At 33.1% G+C, this 21881-nt stretch overlaps 2 long non-coding RNA genes across 6 annotated transcripts in view; one reads left to right on the top strand and one right to left on the bottom strand.

The window, feature by feature from the left end:
* LOC111091833 overlaps window positions 1–21043 on the top strand; it is a 48076-nt gene extending 27033 nt beyond the window's left edge. The window contains exons 3-4 of the long non-coding RNA XR_005376309.1: window positions 11556–11683; window positions 20801–21043. This is a non-coding gene — a long non-coding RNA (uncharacterized LOC111091833). The remainder of the gene's footprint in view (window positions 1–11555; window positions 11684–20800) is intronic.
* The window catches only part of LOC111091832, a 131469-nt gene that overhangs the window by 90417 nt on the left and 19171 nt on the right, over window positions 1–21881 (bottom strand). For 2 of the 5 annotated variants that reach the window (XR_005376307.1, XR_005376306.1), the window contains exon 3: window positions 20720–20917. The exons of the other annotated variants lie outside the window; for them this stretch is intronic. This is a non-coding gene — a long non-coding RNA (uncharacterized LOC111091832). The remainder of the gene's footprint in view (window positions 1–20719; window positions 20918–21881) is intronic. 5 annotated transcript variants of the gene reach the window in all.

Raw genomic sequence — 21881 nt, 5'->3', positions numbered from 1 at the left:
TGAGAGAGTGAGTGAGTGAGTGAGTGAGTGAGAGATAGAGCACAAACAGGGAAGGGTAGAGGGAGAATGAGAAGCAGGCTCTCAACTTAGCAGAAAGCCTGAGGAAGGGCTCAATCCCAAGACTCTGGGATCATGACCTGAGCCCAAGGCAGATGCTCAACCGATTAAGCTGATCAGGTATTCATAATAAAGCTCTTGTAATAATCTTAGACACTACAAAATGAACAATGTTTCAAAATGCTTATGTCTCCAGGGCACCTGGATGCCTCAATGAGTTGAGCATCTGACTCTTGATTCTGCTCGGGTCATGGTCTTGGGGTCATGAATTGGAGCCCACCCACAAGCTCCACGCTCTAGGCAGAGTCTGCCTGAAATTCTCTCTCTCCTTCTTCCTTTGTCCCTCCCCCTGATCTCTCTTTCTCTCAAATAAATAAATGAAATATTTTTTAAAAAGTTTATGTCTCCTTATTTACATATTTTCTATTCTCCACTGTGTGGATCTAATCTTTACAGCTTTTCAAACCTAGTGAGTAGTCTCTTGTAATTTTCCAACAGAAACTATATCATTTCTATGTTTTAGACTCAAATAATTATGAATGAATAACCTTAGTAAGACACACTTCCAAAGTCAGAGTTGGTAAAATGCTTTGTAGATGAAAAACTGTTGACAGTCACTGTGCCAAATGTTCAATGTGCCTCACCCCTGTTGTGATGATCTAACCAAATAAATGAAACAAGAGAGGAGCTTCAAACAAATTTCATTTGATCAGAGTAAGTGAGAATGGGAATAGAGGTAGGGAATAAACTGACCACTTATGAGTGGAAAGGATTATTTAAAATATTAGTAATATATATTCAATAGAGTCAACAATAAAAATATTCCCAGTATCATATTTCTCAAACTACCAGTTAGAATACAATAAAAAGAACAGCATTTAAAAGTCAAAGAACTTAAACAATTTGTGATGCAGATACTTATGTACATATATGAAATCAAAGAGAACATGACATACAACACTTTGAAATTACTGTGTCAAAGGGTCTGTGAATACTTTTTAGGATATTACAGCTTTCCTACATTGGAGAATCCATTTAATCAAGAGAGGAAGTAGTTTAACTGATTCAGTAAGAAGAATACGAACATATGATAATGAATGAATTAAAAAAAGTTTTTAAAAAGTAAGTGATGAGGGATGCCTGGGTGGCTCAGCAGTTGAGCACTGTCTTCAGCTCAGGGCGTGATCCTGGCCCAGGGATCAAATCCCACATCAGGTTCCCTGCAGGGAGCCTGCTTCTCCTCCTGTCTATGTCTCTGCCTCTCTTTCTGTTTCTCTCATGAATAAATAAATAAAATCTTAAAAAAAAGAAAAAAAGTAAGCAATGATTGCTCTAAAGTAAATGGAATTGAAATGAGGAAAAGTCTAAAGAGTTTTCACCTAAAGCCTACCTGAAACCTTATGATCAAATTAAGCTGTCACAATAATCAGCAGAAGCAGCGGAAGGTCTTAATATATGATTGTAAGTAATTATACTATGAAGAAGGAAAAATATGCTTTAAAAGAGGGAAATATATTAGTAAGTGGAAGTGATCCTACTTTGTATATTTTTTAAAAGATTTATTTATTTATTCATGACAGACAGAGAGGGAGAGAGAGAGGCAGAGACACAGGCAGAGGGAGAAGCAGGCCCTTTGCAGGAGCCCGTTACAGGACTCGATCCGGGATCCTGGGATCACGGCCTGAGCCAAAGGCAGCCACCCAACTGCTGAGATATCCAGGCACCCTACTTTGTATGCTAATAAGGAAAAAAGAAACAAAGTTCACAAACCAAAACTTAGTCACCTGATACAGTAAGCCCATAACATCAGGCAACGAAGATTAAATGGGAATTTAAGGAATTAGGAGATCTATATAATAATCGGTTAGTTACCAAGGTGCCTTTTAGATAGAAAGTTTTGAATGGAGACTCTTCAGAGTACAAACAAGATTCAGTTACAGCAGCACCATGAGCTGTTTTTGTAGTTGTTTTATTTTATTTTCCCTTGGTAAGTGACAGGAATGCAGCTATTAACTAGTAAAACAGAATTGCCGTTTCACTATGTAACCTCAGCAATTGCTACAGTCAACTTCGCAGTGAATAACTGACTCCTTTTCAAGGATAAATTTACATTAAAACATTCCCATTGCCAAGGAAATGACTATCACTATGCTTTCAGAATATGAAACCTATGAAAATAATCGATTCTCCTATTCACATCACCGCCACGGTTGAATATCAGCCTAGAACTCTGCCAGGGAACAGAGTCGAGAGATATAAAAGTTTTTCAAAACTTAACTTAGAAAAGTTAGGTTAGGTGATCTCTAACTTTACTTCCTACTAAAATATAAATCCAGAATGTGACAATTCATAGTTAGACCAGTAGTTATAACTAATATCAAGATATGAACAAGATATAGTAATAATTGGCAAAAAGAAAATGAAGCCATTCTACAGCTAGGAAAAAGTAGGGTAGACCCAAGCTTTTATATGGTCATAGTATCCTTTACTTCTCCTTTAAAAAATGGATAATACTTTGAACTATTGTTAAATGATTCCCTTCATAAGTTCAATAAAGGCAGGGACTATTTCCATTCTTTCCATTGCCAGAAAACAAGTAACTATAACCATTTCATAGAATTTTAGGGATTTTTTTCATTTGTTCACTTTGGTTTTGGCCAACAATGAGATGCATATATGCAAAGCTCAATGAGTTTTGACCAATGTGTTCAACCATGCAGTCTACACCTCTAATAAGATATGAAAAATTTGTAGAGTTCCTTCATTTACCTTTCCAATCAATACTTCTCCTTTTTGCTTACTTTTCTAAATTGTCATTATACAGTTTTTGTGGTTTTTAGACTTCATATTTGAAAATGGGTGCAAGAGTTAGTACTTTTTTTCTTTTTTTCCCATTTCTTATATATAGCAATACATATCTACTAAGCCTGGTAGTGGCTGGTTAAGAGGTTGATGAATGAATATTGAAATACCTATCTAATGGAATAGTAGTGAAGAATAAAGAGAAATGCACTTGTGATGCATGTTTTTTCAGCTCAGCATAATGTCTCAGCAACTGAACTGTGATTTTGCATGCATCACAATGCATGTTTTTTCAGCTCAGCATGTCTCAGCAACTGAACTGTGATTCTGCATGCATCACAAGTGCATTTCTCTTTATTCTTCACTAGTATTCTATTAGATAGGTATTTCAACATTCATTCATCAACCTCTTAACCAGCCTCTACCAGGCTTAGTAGATATGTATTGCTATATATAAGAAAGGGGAAAAAATGAAATGAAAAATACTGAAGAAATTAATAATAGCCAGTAGACTCATCTTTCAAAAAATATTAAAATAAGTTCTCAGGTACAAGGCATAATATGGATCAGAATTTAAATCTATGTAGAAACATGAACATCCGAGGAGAAAAAAAATAAAAGTAATAAGATATTTTTTCTTATTCTTAACTGATCTAAAAGAAATATTTAAAGTAACAATAATAATATCATTACAGCAAACAGGTAAGTAAAATGAAAGACAATCATGTCAAAAGTGACAGGAAGAAGGAATTGGGAATATTCTGTTGAAAGGTATCTGTACTACATGTGAAATAACATAGTGGTATTTGAAGTGGGCTAGATTAGTTAAAAATGTATATTGCAAACTCAAGGGTAACTATTAAAATTTTTAAATATATTTTAAGAGAGGAGATAAAAGATAACCATACAAACTGCTGTTAAAACACAAAAATCTGGGCAGCCTGGGTGGCTCAGCAATTTAGCACCACCTTCAGCCCAGGGCATGGTCCTGGAGACCCAGGATCGAGTCCCATGTTGGGCTCCCTGGAGCCTGCTTCTCCCTCTGCCTGTGTCTGCCTCTCTCTCTGTCTCTGTGTCTCTCATTAATAAATAAATAAAATCTTAAAAAAAAAAAAGAACAACCTTATTTAAAAAACCACAAAACTCAAAACTGGGGAAAAAAGAAAAAGAAAAAATGAAACAAATAGAAAACAAAAACAAAAATGGTGGATATTAATAAGCCAACAATATGGATAATTCCTTTAAATGTAAATAGTTTAAATATACCAATTAAAAACAAACTGTCAGAGTAGGTTAACACATAAAGACGAATGTCATCTAAAAGAAACTCATTTTAAATATAAAGACTCAATAGGTTAAAAGGAAAAGGATGAAAAAAAAAAAAGAAAAGGATGAAGAAATATATATCACATTAATATTGATCAAAAGAAAGATAGAACAGCTATGTTAATTTAAAACAAAGGAGAGGGCACCCCCAGTGGCACAGCGGTTTGGTGCCACCTGCAGCCTGGGGTGTGATCCTGGAGATCCCGGATCGAGTACCACGTCGGGTTCCCTGCGTGGAGCCTGCTTCTCCCTCTGCCTGTGTCTCTGCCTCTCTCTCTCTCTCTCTCTCTGTCTCAATAAATAAATAAAATCTTCAAAAATAAATAATAAATAAATAAATAAATAAATAAATAAATAAATAACAAAGGAGACTTCAGAAGAAGAAAAATTGTCAGAGCTAAAGAGTAGAACTACAAAATGATAAAGGGATCAATTCTCACAGAATACCTAACAGTTTCAAACATGCATGTAGCAGTTAAAATAGAGCATCAAAATCTATGAGGTAGAAACTGACAGAACTGAGAGGAAAAAGTAGACAAAATCACTATTATAACTGGAGACTTTAATGCCTACTATCTGCCAGTAATTGACAGAATAAGAATGTAAAAAATGAACAAAGGTTAGTGTGATCAGCACTAGTAAGCATAATCTAATTAATATTTATAGATACTCATCCAACAACTGAATACATATTCAAGACTGAAAGAACATTCACCAAGATATACCAAATTCCTAGGCATAAAGCATATCTAAAGAAACTGAAAATAAATCTTACAAAGTGTGTTCTCAGATCACAATAAATTAAATTTAGACATAGTAACAGAAACATAGTGTGAGCTGCAAATAGCAGTTTTCTCCAAAGTATACAGTATGCAAAGGGGGGAAAACAAACATCTGACAAACACAAGGATCAAGGTTAACATCACTAATGATAAATCATGTTCATAGCATGTACCTTTGGTATTATGTAATGAAAATGGAACTTTACCTTTGTATCCTTCCTCCCAAAAAAACATAGCCCTAGTCTAACCATAAGAAAACTACAGAGAAATACCAATTGACTGACATTCTACAAAATACCTGACCACTGCTCATAAAATCTCTCAAGTCATCAAAAACAAGGAAAGTCTGGAAAATGGTCATAGCTCAGAGCTCAGGGAGATATGGCAACTAAGGATAATGTGTTATCCTGGATAGGATCCTGGAACAGGGAAAAAGACATTAGGGAAAAAGATGAGGAAATTTAGAGATGACTTACTTAATTGCAAGGTATTGACATTGGTTCATTTATTGTAACAAATTTATCATATAAATTGAAGATGTTAATAATGGAAGAAATGAGTATGAGGAATATGAAAACTCTTTGCCTTATCTTTACAATTTTTTTTCTGTAAATCTAAAACTCTCCAGGAATTAAGTTTGTTTAAAATATATTCTCATAAAATATTTAAAAGTTTTGAGTCAAAGTAATGAACACATTGATTACCCTTCAAATATTTTCATTGTGTCACTTTATCAATTCCTATACTTCCCCCTCAATTTTCAGTCACTTACTAATATGCTTCTATTATGGAGTAATTTGAATTTTCTGGTTGCATATAAATTAAATGCTATAGAATATGCTCTTTTTAGTTTGGTTTCTTTCATTCAGCATAATTACTTTGGGATCCAGTCATTTAGTCACATGTATCAACAATGTGGTTCATTCCTTAGTGTTTCTGAATTACATTACTTAAATAGATGTGCCACAATTTTTCTATCCAGTAGAATATCCACCTATTAATGGACATTTGGAGTTTGGGGCTATTACATATAAAGCTGCTAGAAACATCACTGTACATGTTTCTATATGTGTATATGTACTTTATTTTCCTTTGATGAATACTTAGAAGTAGAGTGACTGCAGTATATGGCAGCTGCAATTTTATATTTTAAAGAAACTACCAAATGACAAATTTGTAATATTTTGCATTTCAACTAATACTATGAGATTTACATTGCTCCATATCTTCTTCAGCACTTAAATTTGTCAGTCTTTTTTATTTTAGCAATCTAATGGATGTATACTGCTATCTCATTGTTTGAATTTGCATTTTTCAAATGACTAATGACATCACGTGTCCTTTTATGTGTAACTTGCTCTCCATATATCTTCTTGAGCCAGGTATCTATTCAAATCTTTTGCCTATTTTTTTAAAAATTGGGCTATATCTTCTTGTTACTCATTTTGGTAAGGTGTAAGTGACATATTATGTTAGTTTTAAGTGTACAACATCATTCAATATATGTATATACTGTGAAATGATTACCACAGTAAGTCCAGTTAAGATCCATCACCATATATAGGTACAAAAACTTATTTCTTATGAGAACTTTTAAGATTTACTCTCGTAGAAACTTATTTTAAATATACATTATAGTATTAATAACCATAGTCACCACACTGTACATCACATCTCCAACACTTAATTATTTTATAACTGGAAAGTTGTAAATTGTGACTACTGTCACCTACTTTTGTCCACCCACCACTCCCTGCCTCTGGCAACCATCAATCTGTTCTGTGTATCCAAGAGATTTTTTTTTTCCTCATCACTGGAACACTGGAAATTATAATGGCTAATAGTTTCTTGACTTAAATCTCTATTGTTATTTCATGATGCTATTGGAGTATAGAAAACTTTCTCATCAAATCCACCTCATATTAAATAACAAATATGATTGGAACTCATCAGAAACTATTTTTATTCAAAAGAGTCATAAGCAGAGTAAGCAGACCTTACCAGTTTGAAACAGGTTCTGGATCAAGTGACAAATTCTTTGAATCTACTCTCTGAAACTTCAGATTTTCTGTTTTATTTGAACATATAGAGAAAAACAGCATAAAACTGAAATAACAATCAGATAGTTAAAACCACCAGAGTACTGTCTAAATCTAATTTATTTTTTTTACATAGAAAAAAAGATAAGCCTCTGCTAACATTTGTTGGTGCCCTAAAATTTTTAGTCTTTTTTTGTTTTAAAATTAAAAAAAAAAATTAGGCTTTGCTAGTGAAGAACATGCCTTATGACTATGGCAGTAACCCATTATTAATATACTTAATCAGAAACAAAATAATTCTAAGATCTTCCAGATATTATATGAAATCACAGATAAATGGGCAAAGAAATAATCCATCAGATTTCATTATTATGAATGAATATGATATTAAAAGCTATGTGAATCCTCCAAATCAAAAACTTCCTTAATGATTCAGCCAAGTTTCTTCTTATAGACATAAGACTTCCAGTGTCAAATTGGTTGGCCAATCTTCAATGTGACAATTATGATAAAAAAAACAATTGTTTCATTGAGATGGAGACCTATAATTATATTTTTTATATCTGAACTTCAAGGATATCATTTATTGAATCTCAGCACAAAGCCACAGAGGAAAAATCAGTTTAATTGTTTTGAAATTACTAAAAAACAAACTCAAATGACTTTTACCAAAAAATGTCATTATATAACATTACATTATTCTTCTAAATTAGATATATAGCATTTTCTTTTTCTTGAGTGTAATTAACATAGCAAGTAACTTTCTTTGTAATTAAACTTTTGTTTTTTATTAAAATGTTGATAGGTGTGGTACATTGTGCCTTCTCTTTTAACTTCTCCCTTTCGTTTTTTGGTAGTAGGCAAGGTGTCTTGCTGTCTCTGTAATATTAATGGTCGAACATTTCTTGCAAAGAATGGAATAGAGTGTGCTATAGGAATTGCATACACAATCTTCAATGAATAGAAAAAAAGACTGGGACCTTGGATGTCAGTTCCAGGAGAGACAAATTTATAGGTATAACAATCTGTCTTTTAAAACTGATGTCTGAAGACCTAGAGGCCTTTCCCCTATCACTAAAGATTTTTCATGCATTTCCTACAATATGAAAAATCTGTAGTGTAACATTTAGACATTTTTTGCTGCACATAAAAGGGACCTGTCAGGTCTGTTCTAGGTCCATATGCAAAATCAATTTTAGTATTAGATTAAAACTTTATTTAAAAAAACTTTAATAAGAAAAACAGACTTTTACACTTTTACAATAAGGAAATCTTAAAAGCTTACTCAGAAATTTCATATTTCACCAGGAACTAATAATAAAATAGCCATCTGCCCTTGTAGCTTAGCAGGCACCAAGTGAGGTATGTTCTCTTTAGGGGTTGCTTGAAGAGGAGTGGTTATCACTCAGAGAACTGCAGCAGAAATACAAATGACTTGCACTAGTGGTCTCAAGGGCTAAGTGAGCTCTTCAAAATGGCATTTGCCATGAAGTGTCTAGGGTACTGACAAAAAATTATAACTGTGGTTCAAGGCTAAAATGTTGGACAACACAGTACTAGGAGAATTATGCTAAAACTGGGTGAGATGATATTAAAGTATTGATCAATCAATAGGACTATGTAGGGATGCCTGGGTGGCTCAGCAGTTGAGCAGCTGCCTTTGGCTCAGGATATGATCTTGGAATCAAGTCCCGCATTGGGCTCCCCACAGGGAGTCTGCTTCTCCCTCTTCCTATGTCTCTGCCTCTGTCTCTTGTAAATAAATAAATAAAATCTTAAAAAAAAAAATAGGGCTATGTAGGCACGAGGGCCAATTCCACCTACAAAGTAATAATTTCTTTTCAAAGATTCATTTCTGCTTATTACCAAAATGACATTATTTTGTCAGTTTCACGCAAAAGAGTGTAACAATTTGGATTCCACCAATCCATGAGCATGGTATATATCACTTAATTTACTTAATCTTACTTTGCTTCTTTGAGCAATATTTTGTAATTTCTAGTCTACAGATCTTGTACATATTTAATTGTACTCATCATCAAATATTCCATGTTTTGGATACTGTTGTGTATAGTACATTTAAATTTTAACTTTATGTTTTATTGCTAGTAATGTATCTTAACAGTGGTGCTGTTTTATGCATTCTTTTCATAACTCAGTGACGTATACACTTAAAAATAGAAAATTTTATTATATGTAAATTATGTCTATAAAGTTAGTTCAAGAATATTTCTGATAAGGTGTACTTCTTTATAGGATTTTCCAGACATGTATGATGATTCCTATAACATGCTTATTACATTTCCAAACAAAAAATATGTGCTTGACAAAAATTATGTTATCATTTTTGAGTTCTGTATTGATACTTAATATTTTTACCAGAAGTTAAATTTTCATTTTAATATTTATACTTGGGAATTCATACAGAATATTATCTGCATATAAAACATGATATATTATTGGGCATTTAAAAATATTTTAACTTTATCGACATATTGACATATTGACCCTATAAAGAAATGTCATTCCTTGATTTAAATCTTCCAGTCTCAGGCCTTTAAAATTATTCTTGGTTGTATGCTTTTAATAGTCCTCCTCACACCTCAGTCTTGCTTGCCCAGAATTCAACACTGTTTCATTTCTGACTTTATAACAGTTATGCTCAGAAACATTTCATTTGTGTGCTTTACTTATATTTTTCTTCAGTTATTTACTGACACAAAATACCTCCTACTCTAATCTTAGAAGAGGGTGTGAATAGGCACCTGGGTGGCTCAGTCAGTTAAGCGTCTGCCTTCGGCTCAGATTGTGATCCCAGGGTCCTGGGATCAAGTCCCACATCTGGCTCCCTGCTCAGTGGGGAGTCTGCTTTCCCCTCTATCCTTCCCCACTGCTTGTGCTCTAATAAATAAAATCTTAAAAAAAAAAAAAAAAACAGAATAGGGTGTGACTATGTAGTATTAGATACCAAATTTTGTTGGGTTCATGTGCTTCACACCATTTGTTATTACATCAACTGTTTATTCTTCCATCTACAACATTCTTAGCAGTAAATACTCAAATCCCCCTGGGATGGACTTACATATGTGCAACATTAATCATGGTAATAAAATAGAGGAGTAATAGCAATAATTAGATATATTAGGTACTGCATGGCAGGCAGTTCTAAGTGTTTTCTATATGTAGACCACTTAATCCACAAAACAGGAGTACTAATATACTCCTATTCACAGAATTTGTAAGACAAAGTGATTAAGTGGCTTCCTAATTTTTCATAATCTTTAAACAGCTTCAAACCAACAGTCTTGAGTCCAGTAGCCAATATCTCAAACATTATATTATTTTACCTACTACTCTCATTCTCTTTTTAAATAAGATGAGAACTTTAGTTACAATGAATTATGGGACTTAAATGATCCATGGTTAAATCAGTGCATTTTATACCCTCAAGCTAAAACATAATGATGGGCACCGATCTTATATTTTTAATATTTAAGTTCAAGGTGACTCTGAATTCAAAACTCATTTTCAAACTTATATGATGTAGCTTCACAGTCTACCTTTAAAATGTTAGTCCTCCTTGGGCAATTAACTTGGTTTCCAAGTAAGAGTACATGACATTATGTTTTCATAAAACAGGATATGTCCCTGTGCTTCAATTAACTACTATCTTAAAGATATGCATTAGCTGTAGTTTCTTAGAAGCCTTCAAGAAGTTTGGAACACATAAATCTTGAAGGTATTTCTGAATGAGTTGCCTAAATATAATGAATATACAATGAACAATATTTTATAATTTGAAAGGATGATGACAGTATTTTTGCCTGTATTATCCATGGTTCTTCAAATAATGGCTCTGATATTGCATTTAATTAGCCTTGAACTCAGTCAAACTCAGTTATATATACATATCTATAAACCTTCTTAGCTTATAATACTGAAACATGACTATGGCACAAAGATCACAGTTGCTCAGATCAATCTTCATTTTGGATGAATACTTTGATCCAAGTAAAATCCTGTTAAGAAGCTCATGTGTAATTTCTACTTATGGTGGTGAAATGAAATCAAGTTTGACTCAAAATATTTTACATCTGATTCTTTGAAAAGATAACTGGTATTTGATTAGTGGCCTACTTGTGCTTAGTTTTATGACCTGTTTATTTACAAAATGAGTTTTTATACTGCTTTTAAAAAGTCAGTGGTGGTTCAGATCTGTCTCACCATCACATCCTAGGCTATGCAATATGTGTCTTCTATAGTTTGATGCTGCTCTGTTATAGGTGTTTCTGAAAATAAGGCCACTGGGAACAGCTTCCAGCAAAGAAAGTGTGGTGTAATAAACACCTAGTTTACATTCATTCTTCATTCTAATTTTGTTGCTGAGGACTACTAAAAACTGACAAAGAAAGTTTTTTTTTTCTCAATATTTTAAAAAATTCACTGCCCCTTGTGATTAGTACATAATAGAAAATATATGTAATGCTTGGAGTAAATTTACAAAAACAGTAAAATTGAGATAAATGGATTCTGTTATTTGGATTTCTAGCTTCTTGGAGTGAATCACATTTCATAAGGATGATGACAATGATGATATAACAATAGCAGCAGCCACAATAAACCACTGAAAGTATGATTGAAAAATAAAAAATAAAAAGACTTAAGAAGGCTAGTTTGGTAAGTAGATCTGAAAATGTCAGTACTAAAAATCAAAATTGGTAAATATCATTTTCCATATAATAAAACAAGACAAAGGGAAAACAGAAAATAGTTACTTTTAAAATGTTTAAGCAAGAATACAAATAAACATGATCCCATTGTGGTTCTACTTGAATTAGTTAAATTTCTTCAGTATTTTCATTCCTGTAACCTGAAAGGAAGCTCTTGAGGTATTAGCAGCCATTCTGAGATGGCTCCTAACCCCTTTCTTCAGTCTCAGTTCAAATATTAGGAACCATACAGTCTTAGCCTTTAATTGGGACCTTAATTGGGCCTTTGGTGCCCTAATTATGAATAAGGTAATTATAGTAATTATAGGTGAATTAGAGTAATAATTAGTAATTATAAAAAAGTCAACCTAAAGTACGTTTGATATATACTTTCAAAATAGATGTTTAAAGTGACAGCACTCACCTCAAACATGATGATGTATTCTACTCTATATCTTTCATTATACATGGATTAGAATTTCAGGAAATCAAAAAATTATATGTAAATATATAAATATATATAATACAAATATAATTAAATACATACATGTATTTCTTGGAATGAGTTTAATTCTTAGCCTATCCTCAATGCCTTAAGGAAAGCATGTTTGCTATTTGTGGAACAGAAAATAACTTTTTTCCTAAATTATGTGCATAATTCCCCAAAATTAATAAAGATCAGTATATTTACCTACTCAGAAGTATTAAAAGGTATGCACAGGTCTGACAACTTATTTTGGAGATAATTTCAATTTATTTTAAAATATAAAATCTATGTTCATAAAAACTTTTACAAGTCCACTATACAGTTTCTCTTAAGCCATAAAGGCTATTACAATTGACTAAGAAGAAACAAGTCTGAATTAGGTGATTTACATGCATCTAATATCCCATTTAACCTTACAACAAACCTATAGGAGTTGGGATGAGGCTGATATTATGCCCTTAAAAAAAAAAGAAAAGTTTTTGAGTACAGTCAACACTCAATGTTACATTAGTTTCAGGTACAAAATGGGAATTCACAGGCTGGCTGATATTATGCCCTTAAAAAAAAAAGAAAAGTTTTTGAGTACAGTCAACACTCAATGTTACATTAGTTTCAGGTACAAAATGGGAATTCAACATCTCTACATGTTATGCTATGCTCACCACAAGTACAACTACTACTATCTGTTTTCATAAATTATGACATTATTATTGACCATAGTTCCTATGCTGTGCCTTTATTCCTATGACTTGTTCATTCCATAACTGGAAGCCTGTACCTCCCACTCCCCTTCACCCATTGTGCCCATCCCTCTAGCCCGTCCCCCTCTGGCAACCATCACTTTGTTCTTTGTATTTATACTTCTGATTCTGCATTTTTGTCTCTTCATTTGCTTTGTTTTTAGATTCCACAGAAGAGTGGGATCATATTTTTGTCTTTCTTAGTGCAATTTCACTTAACATAATACCCTCTAGGGCTGCCTCAGTGGTTCAGCAGTTGAGCATCTGCCTTCGGCTCAGGGTGTAATCCTGGGGGTACAGGACTGAGGCCCTTATCAGGCTCCCTGTAAGGAGCCTGCTTCTCCCACTACCTATGTCTCTGCCCCTCTCCCTGTGTCTCTCATGAATAATAATAATAATAATAATAATAATAATAATCTTAAAAAAGAAAACAACATAATACCCTCTAAGATTATCCATTTACCCATCCATGAACACTTAAGTTGCTTCCAAAACTTGGCTATTGTAAATAATGCTGCAATAATCACAGGCAGGAGTACATATATCTTTTTTAATTGGTGTTTTTGTTTTCTTTGGCTAAGTACCCAGTAGTGAGATTGCTGGATCATAGGGTGCTTCTATTTTCAATTTATTGAGGAAACTCCATACTGTTTTCCACAGTGTCTATACCAATTTACATTCCCAACAGTGCCTGAAGGTTCCTCTTTAGCCAAATCCTCACCAACACTTGCTATTTCTTGTCTTTTTAATTCTAGCCATTCTGACAGATGTAAAGTGACAGATATCTCATTGGGGTTTTGATTTGCATTTCCCTGAAAATTAGTAATGTTGAACATCTTTTCATGTGTCTGTTGGCCATCTGTGTGTCTTCATTGGGAAAATGTCTTTTCAGGTTCTCTGCTGAATTGTAATCTGATTGTTGGTTTGTTGGTGTGGAGTTGTATAGTTTTTTATATACTTTGGATATTAACCTTTTATCAAATTTATAATTTACAAATATGTTCTTCCATTCAGTAGGTTGCCTTTTTGTTTTGTTGATAGTCTCCTTCACTCTGCAAAAGCTTTTTATTTCAACGTAGTCCCAACAGTTTAGTTTTGCTTTCGTTTTCTTTGCCTTAGGATATTACGTCTACTTTTATTTTTTTTTATAGATTTTATTTATTTTATTTATTTATTCATGAGAGACACACAGAGAGAGAAAGAGAGGCAGAGATATAGGCAGAGGGAGAAGCAGGCTCAAGGCAGGGAGTCTGATGCAGGAATCGATCCTGGGACCCCAGGATCACGCCCCAGGCCAAAGGCAGGTGCTAAACCTCTCAGCCACCCAGGGATCCCTACATCCATTTTTAAAATGTTTAAATAACTAGCCTAATATCATACAGCTAAAACAATAAATGACAGTATGGGGATTTGAGTATAGATTCAATTCCAAAACCCACACTCTTTTCAAAATGTCAGACCATCATTTTTTGTAGGTGAATTACTAAAAATATTTTTAAATGCCTACTGTATTCAGCTTAAATTTCTAATATTTTAGAAAATTTAAAAAAATTCCTGCAGTTTATGGTAATAAAATGCTGCAATTTATTGCATCAGTAAAATGACTACTATTATTTGAATTGCTTTCTTTAGATATGTCTCACTTATTTTCCAATTTTGTAACTATCAATGTCTGTTGCTCACTTTTTTAAAAATTTTCCCTCATAATCCCTTTCCCATAATGATATGTTCTTCTCTAATGAAAAAGAATACAATTAACTCTCCAATTTTAACCAAATCTGTGTGTCCTGATTAAACATAACAGATACACAGCCAATTCATTTATTACAATTGTCTTGACTAGAACTTTGACAAAAATAGTAAAATTAACTAACATAATGTAGTTCGTTACTTAAACCACTTTCATTTTGTTACTGTCCTGACAGGATTGTTAGGAAAATAATTATCAAAATTTCAAAAAAAAAAAAAAATTTTCAGACAACTAACGAATCCTGACCTGGCTACTTGTAGCTGGCTGATATTGAGCTGCAGTGCTCTTCTCAAAAATAAAGATATAAAATCTATTTTTTTTTCTATTTGTTGAGAGTTAAGATGCTCAGGAACATAATTTAAATGGATGGTAATAAATTTTAGCCATAATTATGAAAAGACCCTAATGAAGTTTTGATGAAAATGCATCCTAATGATTATTTATAATCATGAAACATACAGTAAGGTTAAGCTAGATATTCCTCTGTATATTACCAAGCTTAACAATACCGCTGATTTAATTGAGCTTCAGGGAAACCACCTTTTTCAAAAGTGTTTCAGCTCATATCTTGGGGGAAATTGTTAAGGAAGCACTTAACATAATAAAATAATAAAAAAAGGAAATTGTACCTCATTTAAAATAATAAATAAAAAATTCAAGAAAATATGTTTATGATTTATTAGAATCACTGACATTATTACTGAAGATATTAAAGAGATCTAAAAATGCCAAAAACGTACGTCATTTTATCTGAGTTTTAAATGTAAAAGTTGTAATTTTTATTTTTTGTTGACCTATCTTGAAAACCACTTATAATTTTGACAGATTTGTCCACAGTACAGATAAGCATATCAAAGGCATTCTTTATCTCTCTTACTGTCTTTCTGGTTTCCATCATTTTAAAACTATTTTTTGTTAATTTCCATTTCTCTCTGAAATGATCTGATTTTGCATTCTGTCTACTTTTTCCATTAGAACCCCTAATACACTAATCAGAAATACTTCAAATTTCTGGTCTGATCTTTCCAACATCAGTATCATATCTGAGTCTAACTCTTTGACTTGCTTTGTCTCTTCAGACTTTTTCTCTTATCCTTCTGCATATCTTGTAATTTTTGGTTGAATGCTAGAAAAATTGCTTAGAATAGATGATTAAGGGTAGGTTGGTTGGTTATTCATTTATTTATTTATTTATTTATTTATTTATTTATTTATTTATTTTAATGCTTACATAGTTGTAGCATGGACACAAATAACATTAATTACTTGAAATTTGTTAAGCTCATTTTTATGGCTTAGCATAGGTCAATTTTTATAAATATCCTATGTGTACTCGAAAATATATGTTTTAGCAGACACATGTCTAGATATGTTTACAAATATAAAAGCTTATAAATAATATTCCTTAAACATTATATACAGCAATCATTTTTTGTTGTTTTGGTTTTGAGCATATATCAATACCTTATGAAGGTACTTTTAAGTCTCTTGCTATATGTTGGTATATTTATCAATTTCTCATATGAAAGAGCTATAAAATATGCTTTATATCTTTGAGTGTTATTCTTACATATATACTTAGAGTTATTATAGCTTCCTCGTACATTGAGCAGCTTTTCATATTACACAGTTACATTTTTTAAACTCAAAATGTTTTTCCCTTAAAAATCTACCTAACTGAAATTATATAATTACTTCAGTTTTATTCTCTTGTATTTGCTGGGTAATTCTAATTTGTATTTTATAATTTAAGCATAAATCAGTCTTAAACTTAGGTGTGTGACTTAGAAGCAGAATAAAACTATTTTGTGTTTTGTTCAGACTCATCATAGGTCATTTTTCCCTCTAATTTTAATGTTTTCTTATTTTCTTCATATTAGTTTACAATGATTATCTATGTATTAACTATTATTTATCCTGTTAGAATTTGGTGAAATTCTTTCAATAATCCTATAAAATTGTTATTCATTATATCTTCAAATATTCTAGCTTCTCCATTCTCATTTTTACTTTTTATATAACATCAGTAAGTTTTCTGTTGTATCTTATCATTCTATTTTCTATTTTGTGATCTCTTTTTCATACTAGCATTCAGTGGAAACTCTTCTTTCTCTCTCTGAGTTGGAATATTGATTTAAGTTCTTCAGATTTCCCTGCCCTCCACCCTACCTTTGGTCCACCAGTTCTCTATACATTTTGTTCAATCTGTTATGTATACTATAATCTATTCATTGTGTGCTTTTATTTTAACTGTGTAGTATTTAATTGCATGATTTAACTTTAACTCTAATCCACCAATTGTATAGTCAACTATTGTATTTTATTTCTAGATTTTTCCATTTTTTTTCTATTTATTTGATCCTTTACATGTAATTTTCTCATCCTTACTTGAAATTTTAAAAACCTATTTTTTGGTGTTACCTTTATTAAAATACAAGTTTTATTTTCTAAAGCATAAAGCTTTTGTAAGTTCTCATCTATTACCTTTTTTTTCCCTCTCTACTTTAAGTTCATTATAATGTACATGCATATGATTTTTTAAATTTCAAGTCATTTTTTCTTGGAACTTTGTAGAAGTACTATGACACTGAGCTTAAGTTACATTCTTTCAGAAAGGATTTGTCTTTATATCTTTTTTTTTTTTTTTTTTTTTTTTTTTTTTGAGATTTGTCTTTATATCTGTTGATTACTCAAGAATAGCACTGACTGGGAAAACTACAATTAGATTCTCACCTTGAGATGGACTATTTTTTAAATTTTCTTTGGTTTGTTTAGTTTTTCTTTGTATATTTTTGCTACAAAGTAGGGTAATTCTGAACTACAAAAATCATATGAGGTCCATTAGGTGTTACATATTTTCCAAGGAAACTTCTTTCTTCCCTCTCCTAAGTACTAAAACATCAAGATAGTCATGTCACTCTGACTCTTGACCACATTGTTCTCCAGATACAGCTCCTCCACTCCCTCCTCCTTGAATCCACAGCCTATTCTTACACTTTTTGAAGTAAACATGTTTTTCTCTGCTTCCCTAAAGCATTAATCATTCCTATAGCCAACCTGTTGGCTTTTTTTTTTTTTTAAGATTTATTTATTTATTTATTTATTTATTTATTTATTTATTCAGAGAGAGAGAGAGAGAGAGAGGCAGAGGCACAGGCAGAGGGAGAAGCGGGCTCCATGCAGGAAGCCCGACACGGGACTCCATCCCAAGTTTCCAGGATCACACCCCGGGCTGCAGGCAGCGCTAAACCGCTGTCCCACCGGGGCTGCCCAACCTGTTGGCTTTTAATGAAAACTGGAGGAGACAAAGCCTCAGAGTCCAAACCCGAGTGCGGTTTGAGTCTGAGTCTGAGCCATGGTCCTCCTGCCCTCCAGATTAAGATTCATTGAGACTCCAAGTCTTTCTTCGTATCATCACTTCCAACTATCCTGGATCCGCGGCACACACGTGTTGTGGGAGCAGGAGGATCTTTTGTTAGATTCCATCTTGGAGAGAACCCAGGCTTTATCCTGGTTCATCATACCCCCAAACACCCATTGTATCAGAAGCTCAAGTTCTCTGAGGATTCCTCCTTTAATGTCCTTTTTTTGGATGTTATCGGATTTTTACTTTTGAGACTTCTCAGTAATTAACATAAGGAACTTCAGTCTTTCCAAATGGCACTTATTCCAAGATACCTAGTTTTATATACTATTATCAACAGAAGTTACGAATGACTTTTTAAAATTATAAGCATTTAAAATTGCAAATCTTTACACTAGAGTTACTCTTAAAAGAGCAAGATTACTTTAGTAGCTCAGACTAAATTCAAAGTGCAAATCAGCTTAGAAACTAATTTGTAAGAGTAAAATATCCAACTCTAACTTCCTCATTTACACCCTATTTTTAAAAAATCTGATCACCTAGTGAAAAAAACTTGAAAATATGAGTTCTCTACTTTTAAAAGCTTTAATTGCTGAGGGTAATGATTCTGAAAAGAAATTATATTTTTATTGCCTGGGACGTTTCTTCCGCAGCAAAATCTGTTCATCATAGCAGTGCAAGTCTTAGGAGATTCTGTTAATGGACCATGCTGTCACCAATAAACACCTTGAACTGGTAGTTATTTCAGAGAAAAAGGAAGTCACTCTTTTATAGACTGGGTCTTTTAAATGCACTGTGAAATAAAGGGCACACAAGCTTAAGAGTAATTATTCCCATTATGCATACTTTTATGACTCAAGATACTGAGATAACAAGGAAAATAAATGTAAAATAAGCATGTATGGCAAGTTCATCTAGAATTAGATTCTCAAAGAGTGTATTAGATTAAGAAAGGTGGATAGATAATATATTCACAAAAATTTTTAAAAATCAATCATGTCCGGATAAAAACATAGACGTATTTATTAATTGATACTTAATTTCAATAAGTGACTAAACTGCTTCTTATAACAGATTATATATCATGGTGCGGGGGGCCTGGGGGGGCATTAGTCTTTTATATCCAGTGTGTAAGTCCTATTATTCAGGATACTTCAAGGAAATAAGAATTTTAATATTAACAGTAAATCTCTACCACCTAAAGGAAAAATAACAAGTTATCAAGACTTTATACTAAAGTAAAGCCTCCACAGAAACCTTTCTGGATAATTTCATCTTCCCCTATATCACCTCCTCAAAAGAACTTATTATATAAAAGGTGATAAATATTGCCACCATGTTCTGTTACATGGGATGCTTTGGAACACATAAAAATCAAGAATTTTCTTGTCCTTCAATTTTATGCTTTTGAATATACTGTAAATTGAAATCTGGGTGGAGAGATTTTTCACGAATTTTCATGTCATCCTTGTAAATGTTAATCTTCCCTGTATCATTCTAAATTTAGTATATGTGCTGCCAAAGTGAGCCTGGATAGGGATTTTTTTTTTTCAACATAAAATTATTTAATATTGAAGGGAAGTGAGGAAAAATCTTTAGTTTATTTTAATAAAGTTCACTGACAACCTAAGTATTTCAAAACTATCATGTTTAAATCATCAAATAGATGAGCAAACCATCGTATTAGATACCTTACTTAATTTCTGGCAATTCTGGCCATTTTTCAGGGGTTTTCTTTTAGTGAGTACTTAACCCTGAAGGAAACATCCTATCTTGTGAGTTTCTGGACTACTTAGCCTTTACTTATAACTACAGTTAGTTGTCAATTTATTAGTTATCACTGGGGTAGTAAAACTGCATGTTTTGGAACCAGTGAAGAGAGACCCTTAATTTAGATTTCCTTGGGGAATAGGGACAGTTAAAGATCACCACATTGCAAATAAGCTTAGTCTTAAAGGAGCAATTAGAGAAACATCAGTGAAAACACTGGAGAAACATCAGTGAAAACACTGGAGAAAGCATTCCAGAAAGAACAATTAGAATGTGTGTCAAGAAGACATAGAAATGCGTAATTTTTTAAAACATGATTTTAGGAGTGAGTGATATGTCCTCCTGAATTGGGTGAGTTTCTGATGATGTGGCAAGAATATGAGGCTAGAGAGCAAATCTGGGACCAAATTATTGATGGCTTTATGGGGTGGAGTGTTCTTTGTAAACAGAGAAGTGACAACTGAAGTTTTATATTTTACAAACATCTTAGGGTGGGGTGCAATGATGGTATCATATAGGAAGATGATGCAATGATACAGGTGAAAAAAATGAATTAAAGGAGGTCACCATCAGTTAAGGAGAGGGCGGATTTGGAAGCTATTAAAGAGATAAGATATTAATACCTGATCTATGTATTTTGCAAATAAAACAAAATTTGTCTCAAACTACAGTCCAAAAACATGTCCTCTAGCCACATGTGGCTATACACATTTAAATTTATATTAGCTAATCTTAAGAAAATTAGCTAATCTTAAGAAAAAGTTCAGTTCCCCAGTATCATTAGTCACATTTCAAGTGCTCTGTAGTCATATGTGGTTAGCAGCTGTTTTAGAAAGCACTCATATTAGACAGTGCCAGTGTAGACTGAATCCTAGGTACTTAATGTGGGTTACCTGTGATTAAGAGTGGGTCCTTGATATTTGCAGGTATTCTGAGTGGAGGATGGGGATATAATGTTGCAATTATACTTTCAGGTACTGCACTTTCAGGAAGGACCAGAATATCTTGCAGACCCAGATGTAAACCAGGCTCCAGTGTTTCATTTTCAGTCAACTGGTTGTATGGAATTCTCATGAGTCAAAAGATGGGGACTGAAGGAAAGGAGGCCATGAAGAAAAAAATCAGTTTCAAAAAAAAAACAACTGAAACATTTGCTTATGCAACTTACCTGTATATCCTGGTCTTGCTCAAACACACTTTTTATCTATTACTTCTACTTGATGATACTTGCTGCACACACCCAACTTTATGAATAAATGGGTTAAAGAGGGAAAACTCAGGCTGCATAATTATCTGATGTCCCAGGCAGGACCAGCCTCCCTTTCAATCAAGGTGCTCTATATTGGTAGCCTGGCTTTAATTTAGTCTAAAAACTGGGTACAAGGCCATGATTTTTCATTGTACTGATTCAAGTCAGATTTTTGGCCAGATCTAGAAGGCTTTTTTCTCTCTTTTATATAAGTCATGAAGTATTCTAGTAAGCTCTCATCTATTTGATTTCTTGGGAGGTCAAGATTAATGAGGTGCTACCAGAAATTCCTGTGGGCCAAGAGTGTCCTTGCTGTTCTTCATAATGAATTGTTGAAAGATACTCTCCTTGAATATTTTCATGCTTTTACATAATCCAGGCTTTCTAAGTAAAGAGGAGATATAAATAGCAAAGGCTTTGGAAGCTAGAGATAATGTATCACTCTGAAGATTTACAGGATTGTCTCCCTGGAGCCATTTATTTACTTTCATGTTGAGATCTGACTCTATTACTGGGTCAAGTAGCAAGAAGAATTAGTAGAATTAGTACCCGCCCCCCCTTGCAAGTGTCTGCTCCCCAACCCCCACCCAGAGAGATTATCAGAGTTTTTCAGCACAATTTTTTGGCTTATTTCTTCAGGCACAGGTGGCCAGGCTGCTTAAATGGCACAGGGAGACTTAGAGTTATTATAGGTTCAAGTTGTCAGTTTCTTGTAAGTCCAACCTATTCACAGGGTTAAGCTCCAGTTTAATGAAACAGGAAATGAAATGAGAGGCAGTAAATTGATAACTCACTGCCACAAAATA

This window comes from Canis lupus, chromosome 22, assembly GCF_011100685.1.
Source record: "Canis lupus familiaris isolate Mischka breed German Shepherd chromosome 22, alternate assembly UU_Cfam_GSD_1.0, whole genome shotgun sequence".
NCBI lineage: Eukaryota > Metazoa > Chordata > Mammalia > Carnivora > Canidae > Canis > Canis lupus.
The sequence above is the reverse complement of the archived record's forward strand: the minus strand, read 5'-3'. Positions and strand labels throughout refer to the sequence as shown.